At 39.9% G+C, this 7,507-nt stretch overlaps 1 pseudogene across 1 annotated transcript; it reads left to right on the forward strand.

Moving 5' to 3' along the window:
• Positions 1–3,853: 3,853 nt before the first annotated feature.
• On the forward strand, positions 3,854–7,306 carry LOC149195899 (subtilisin-like protease SBT1.7 pseudogene; annotated as a pseudogene). The gene is made up of 2 exons (XR_016255192.1): positions 3,854–3,935; positions 4,797–7,306. The product of XR_016255192.1 is annotated as a subtilisin-like protease SBT1.7 pseudogene (transcript).
• The last annotated feature ends 201 nt before the right edge of the window (positions 7,307–7,507 follow it).

The following is a 7,507-nucleotide window of genomic DNA, read 5'->3' on the forward strand; positions in this document are numbered from 1 at the left end:
ATATATATATATATATATATATATATATATTTACTATTTTATTTAATAATTTGTTAATAATATAATACATTTATACACTTAATTAATTATGTGAAAATAAATTACATATTTTTAAATACTTTTTTCATTAATATTTAATAAAAATATTTTAAATAAATTGTGATTTTCAATAGTTATTGGAAAATTGTAATTAGAAAATGCCAGATACCATATTACATAATATCAAAATCTTTTTGGGTTAGTTAGATATCAAATAACATAATATCAAAAATCCTTTTGGGTTAGTTTGTCAGATTGAAAACCACACCTCCTACAAAAGTTAATATCATTATGCAATACATTATGTCATTGGTAAATTCCAAATGAAGTAAAAAGAGTTAACAAAAACGATCAAGAAGATGACATGAAAATATCAATAATGACCAAAATGGTTGGATTGATAGAAGGTACACAATTTGGTTTGATGCAAAGATGTTCATAAATGCTACCTAATCCTTGTGTTCTTCCACCCAACAAAATTTCAATTCATTGAATATTAAACCAATCAATTTATTTATTTATTTTTTAAATATAAAATTCTAAACAATAATTTTCATTCATAATAATTTGAATTTGAATAGTTTATATATATATATATATATATATATATATTATAAAAATTATATACTAAATATAATTGATATAATAAATATTGATATGTCCACATGGGGTAGCTCAAGCGGCAAGGGCCGTGGAAATGAAGTCTCACCGAACCGGAAGTCTTGGGTTCAAATCTTGGGCTACCCCTCCCTCGTAGAGGGGTACATAATGGACATGTAAATCAGAGAGTCCCGCCCCAGCTTACAAAAAAAAAAAAATATTGATATTAATATTATTTAAAAATTATAAAAATGACATAAGGAATATAATTGATATAATAAATACTTATCAAATTAGTATATGATAAATATGATTAGAATATGATTTTTTTTTTTTGCTTTTATTTTTATTTTTAGAAGCTTGGAGCTCGTTCCATTTTCATTAAAATATAATCAAGTTACATCTACATGTGAATAGTTAGGTGGCCTAAACTTGCCCAAAAGGAAACCAAGTCTGTTGGCTACCTAACAGCACCTAATAGCATGATAAGCCATCCAATAGCAAAAAATAATTAGTCTTTCTACCCAAGCTATATAAGTTTGTATGTCTTTGCCTTGCCCAAATACTATTTTCCTATGAACATAAAAAACAACATTCTGGAAATTAAAAGCTATCCGCATATATAATAATAAAAAACTGAAACCATCTAGCAGACTACTCCTCTACCTCAGCAGTCGCAAAATCTACTGGAGCTAGATCCTTAACATTGGACCGACAACACTGTCTGTGAGAGAAGGTAGGGGAGGTGATCCTCGATTCAATAAAGGCGTCCATCTTGTTTTTGCAGCTGAAACTGTACCGTTGTTGTCATATTACAAAGATCTGCTCCACGGCATTTCCCACGATACTTTTCATGGACCAGTACAGGTACAATGTCTATTTAAACTAGGTAACGCGACAACGGGTGTGCCTAGGATACGGCACCATAGCCCACCAATCCTCCACCTCAATGTCCATCGAGCCATCCTGTCTATTCAAATCAGCTTCCCACTCCTCAATTAACTGCCTAATTTCTTCTCTTGTCCCTTCATGGTATGTTGTGGCTGCATCGTTTATGATGCTGGCGGTTGGTTTGTGGCCCCTCATTTTCCTCCCAGAAGAGTTGGACTACTCTTCCTTCATAGTCACCCAGGTTCTCTTGCCACGGACTCTAGCAGACAGAACCCAGGCCATTTCCACGAACTCACAATGTGCAATGAAAAGGTAGGTATGACGAATTGCTTGTACAGGTGTTGGCCCTAGCCCAAAATATTTTCGCTTCCAGGTGACCCTACTGCCCCGCACACCTACCATGAGAGAAGCATGACATGGTAATTTCCATGACAAAATTCAATGAATTTTCTCTGGTCTCTTCTCATGCACCCCATCCTTGCCTGCCAACCCAAACAGAGACTCAACTTCCTCAACCCAGAGCCAATTATCATAGTATTCAGAAGAAAAATTTAAGAGACCAACGAGACTTACACCATAAGTGCAGTTGCCATACCCAGACTGTCGCAAACCCTCGTATCTAACCCCGCAAGGACTTCAATAGAGGCAGAGAGCATGAGAATTGGCAGGATAGATAGAGAAACACTTATGGTTTTGTGGCCAATAAGCATGCAGGGAGAAAAACTTCAACCCATCCCCAGGAAATACATTAAAACTAAGACCAGAGACAAAGTTGCTGACAACCCATTCATGAGTCCAGGGATTATCAAACCAATCTAGAAGAAGAAGGTTCCATGGATTGACCATAGAGGCACAAATCCCATATAACCCAATCCGAGAAAGAATAATTTTGAACCGAACAAACACAGAGACCATGCCGGTCAACAGGACATATTGCATCAAGGATACAAGCACCGACAACTTCCTAAAACCCCGCTTTCTCAGAATGTCAGACAAGTCGACCCCATGCAAACCCAATTCCCATAACCAGATAAGTTGATGCATGGAGGAGGGAGAGAAGAAACAGGTCACATACCAGTTTACCCTCACCAGGAGTAGATTAGCCCACTGTCTCACCTGGAGCCATGTCATTTCTCTGCACTCGGCATCACCCTTCCACACTTCTTTCCCTTGGACAAAAAACCTACCACCAATTCTCGCAAAGCGCTTGACACAATGCTAGACCCAAGAGACAAAGTTGTTGCCACCTCCTGCAAGAGTATTAACCTCTTGCATGCATGGAGCCACCGTACCTATCGCCTCAAGCATGTGGAGGGTGGTGGGTTTGAACCCCAAGGCCCTTTGCATTTAACTACCTTGATGGGAGTGTTGTCAAACTTTGTTGCAGAACAAAGTTTTTTTTTTCCCATTTCTACTCCCCTAAAAGACATGTTGGTGGATGAGGTCTCTCTTCTGGAACGCCATGTTCCATATTGTTGATCCTTTGGCAAGGTCCCAATATCTGAGGATATCTTTAGTTTGAGTTGACAAGTCATATTTATGGGTCCAGATTTGTTTCCAAAGGTTGACTTCTCCTCTTATCTAGTGCCACAAAAGTTTGGCTCCTATTATTTGATTCAAAATATAGGGGTCATAGAGACTCAATCCTCCTTCCATCTTAGTCCAAATTTCTTTATTTGTAAGATAATTATAATTAAGTTTAGATTTTTTTTAATTATTGTAATTTTTTTAAATAATAAAATAAGAAATTTTAACCCATAATTACCTAAACCATTTCAAAATTTTAATTGTTTTAAATTTTTATTTTTTAATTATAATTAATTTACATAACTTTCAATTACAACCATTTTTAAAATATTAAAAAAAAAACTAAATAAATATATCTCCTCTATCTGCCCATAAAAGAAAAGGAGAAAAATATTGAATCTTTATAAATATTGAAATAAATAAATAATTCCATATTTTGCATTTGGAAATGTTTCCACTCGTTACAGAGGCAGTCTACCAGAGAAGTGAACATTGCATTTGAAATGACATTGTCAGGATGATGAAGTGGTTGCGTAGAGGTCTTTCATGGAGTTGTTTCTTTGGGTCCCTTAATGATTCCTTTGTAAGTTTGTTGTTTCAAAAGAGTAAGTGTATGTCAAATCAAGAACCAGGAAATCTCTGTTTGAAGCCAAGCCACAAATTTGTTTAATAGGCAAGGCAGAGCAGGACCCAGGTTTTATCGTCACGTTTCAATAGATGATTTGTTTACCATCACAATCACGACTTACCATCTGTGTATAAAGATTCATCACTGCCCTGGACTCTTCATGCCTGCCCACCCACGTCTTTCTCTTTCCGTGGAGCCGAGTACCATCTCCACTTATTTCTCCGCTCCGGTCACTACAACCCTTCAAAAGGTACTGTTCCACACAAATTTATTTTCAGTAGTTTCTCAATATTCTGAGTGTTTATCAATAGTGTTCAAGAAATATAAAACTAGCGTATATATTCATCTTAGATATAGTCCAAGGAATCAAATCCTCAACACACCAAAAAAACTTAGAAAAAAGAGAGTAGAGATTTCATTTATACTTGATATTTGATAGATATGAAGAAATAAATATCTAGGAATAATTCAGGGAAATTGCTTATTATTGTTTACCCAGAATGACAATTTCCTCCATACCCAGATTGCTTATTATTATTACCCACCCAGATTGAATGACAATTTCTTCCATACCCAGATTGCTTATTATTATTATTACCCTACCGAGTTGTATCGAGTAGCTCTTTGCAAAAGGGTACTATTCCACGAAATTTATTTTCCGGCGACACATAATGTTTCAGTAGTTTATCAATATTCTGAGCGTTTATCAAGAGTTGTCAAGAAAGAAAGAAATAAAAACACTAGCGTATATTCTCTGCTTTTTTGCAAAAACATTTTTAATGGTGTAGGATTTGATTAGCCACTTTCATTAGTTTTTTAACTATTTTAAACCAAAAAAAATCCTATATCAATGCTCGAAGATATTTGAAGAATTCATCATCTTTGTTTTTGTTTTTTTTAAATATGTAAGATGAGCTGGGATTTTTTTTTTTTCACATTAAATTTTAAAGAATTTTTCCGGTGTAAAATCGTACCCGAATCCAATTTTGAATTCGAATCCAAATTCGAAATCGAAATTGTTAACTGTCGTTGAAATTTGCGGCATGATAACTTTCCACAGTTGATGGTATGCATATCGTCGTTAGAAACTAACAAAATACTTTCTTGCCAGGTTTGATCACGGATATTCAAGGACGCGTAAAAAATAATGGAAGACACAGGAAGGATCCTGGTCTTCGTAGCCTTCATCATCGCAACAGCGAGCAACGTTAATGCAATTTATCCCAGAGAAGCCGCCGGAGAGGTCCAGACGTACATAGTTCACATGAACCCAACGAAGGTTCAAATACCCGATTCTATGAATCCTGCGACCTGGTATGCATCGTTCATTCGTGATGCAGTTGTGAAAGCGGGACAATTAAATGACGAAGAATTGGTAGATTCGAGTATATTGTACACATACGATACTGTTCTCACTGGATTCGCAGCGAAGTTGAGCGGCAATCAGGTGGCCGCAATCAAAGCCATGGAGAGCTGCATGGGAGCTTATCCAGACAAACTTCTGAAGCTCCACACAACGTATACTCCCCATTTCCTGGGCTTGAAAAGAGGGCAAGGCCTCTGGTCTGAGTCCACGGGCTACGCTACGAATGTAATAATAGGCGTTCTCGACACCGGAGTGTGGCCTGAGCACCCCAGCTTTGCAGATCATAAAAACCAGTCGCCGGTGCCGTCCAAGTGGAAGGGGCATTGCGAGGCTGGTAAAGCATTCAACGCTTCCAACTGCAACAAGAAACTCATCGGCGCGCGCTTCTTCTACAAAGGGTACGAGTCCCACTACGGTCCTATAAATGAAACGCTGGAATATAAATCCCCGCGGGACTCGGAAGGGCATGGGACCCACACTGCATCCACAGCGGCAGGCAACGTTACGCCGGGAGCCGACGTTCTGGGTTATGCCAAGGGCACGGCCACGGGTATGGCACCCGGAGCACGAGTGGCCGTGTATAAGGTCTGCTGGTCTCAAGATTGCTCCGAATCCGACATCATGGCGGCAATGGACACAGCGGTGTCGGATGGAGTGGACGTCTTATCTATATCCCTTGCAGAAAACTTGTACTACACTCCGTTTTATGCACAGAGCATAGCGGTTGGGGCATTCGGTGCGGTGGCCAAAGGGGTTTTCGTTTCTTGCTCTGCGGGGAATGCGGGACCTAGTGCGTCATCGTTGTCCAACGAGGCGCCGTGGATAATGACAGTGGGGGCAAGTTCCGTGGACCGAAGTTTTCCCGCAATTGCCGTGTTGGGAAACGGTCGCGCCTACCGTGGCGCATCTCTCTACAGAGGAAAGCCTCTCGGAACCAAACCCAATTTGGCACTCGTGTACGGAGATTTCTGTTTGGATGACTCTCTGGAACCCGAGATGGTCCGACAGAAAATCGTGATCTGCGAACGAGGAATCACAGCTAGAACCGAAAAGGGGCAAGTGGTGGCCATGGCCGGAGGAATTGGCATGATACTTCTCACTCCCGACGGAGGCGGAGAAGAACTCATAGCCGACGCGCACGTTTTGCCCGCTACGTGTGTCGGTAACAAGGCCGCCAAGGCAATAAGAGATTACTTGAATTCCAACACCAGCCTTAGCCCATCGGGAACAATTGTTTTCTATGGCACCACTTACCACAGAGAAGAGGCGCCAATTTTGAGCTCCTTTTCGTCCCGTGGTCCGAATTCCGTAAGCCCAGACATTCTGAAGCCCGATGTAATCGCCCCGGGGCTCAACATTCTAGCAGCTTGGCCCCTCAACTTGAGCCCCACAGGGCTGCCCTCTGATAAACGAAGAACAAAATTCAATCTCATGTCTGGCACTTCCATGTCCTGTCCCCATGTCAGTGGATTGGCTGCTCTGCTGAAAGCCGCGCATCCAGATTGGAGCCCGGCTGCTCTCAAGTCTGCTCTCATGACCACGGCTTATGTTACCAATAACAAGGGGAAACCTATAACGGACGCCTCGCTACCAGGCTCCCCTGCCACTCCTTTGGACATGGGTGCGGGCCACGTAAATCCTGAGAAAGCACGAGAACCCGGGCTTGTCTACGATATCGGCACTGAAGATTACATTAACTATCTTTGCAGCTTGAACTATTCGTCTTCTCAGATTCGTATGCTGACAAAGAGACGGGTTTCCTGTCCAAAACAAATTCCAAAGCCGGGCGACCTCAATTATCCTTCCTTTTCGGTGCTGTTTTATTCCTCTGGCAAAGCCTCTGCTACTTTCACAAGAAAGGTCACCAATGTGGGGCCTCATAATTCAACTTACTCTGTACAAGTTGTGGAGCCGTTGGGAGTGAAGGTGACTGTGAAGCCCAAAACGTTGGTGTTCACGAAGAAGAATCAAAGACATCTGTATACTGTAAGCTTTGGTGTTGAGAGGTCCTCTGCCTCTGGAGCTTATGGTTCGATCACTTGGTCGTCTGGCCTCTATACAGTTCGGAGCCCGGTCGCTGTTATATGGGTGGATTGATCATTAAGCTTCCGGGATGATGATGGCCTGGTCGCTTAGATATTTAGATATTGTTGTTTATCTACGCCACTCTCATGGCGACTTACCTATAATAAGTAGTGTGCATCATATGGAAAATAACCCAATAAAATACATTTATTAGACGATCAATATGGGTTCTAAAAGCATGAATATTAGATGATGTTAATATATGTAACACATATAATATACTAGTATATCTTAATAAACATATATTATCAAGTGCATTTACTTAAAAATTTGCAAGCCTGGTTCCGGATAAGAAAAATATGATATATAACTAAATATAAACCATAAATTCCTATAATTTTAATAATCTAAATTGTTTACCATTCTAAATT

This window comes from Pinus tabuliformis, chromosome 2_2 (assembly GCF_031772625.1).
Source record: "Pinus tabuliformis cultivar Carrire ecotype Pingquan chromosome 2_2, CPIR1, whole genome shotgun sequence".
NCBI lineage: Eukaryota > Viridiplantae > Streptophyta > Pinopsida > Pinales > Pinaceae > Pinus > Pinus tabuliformis.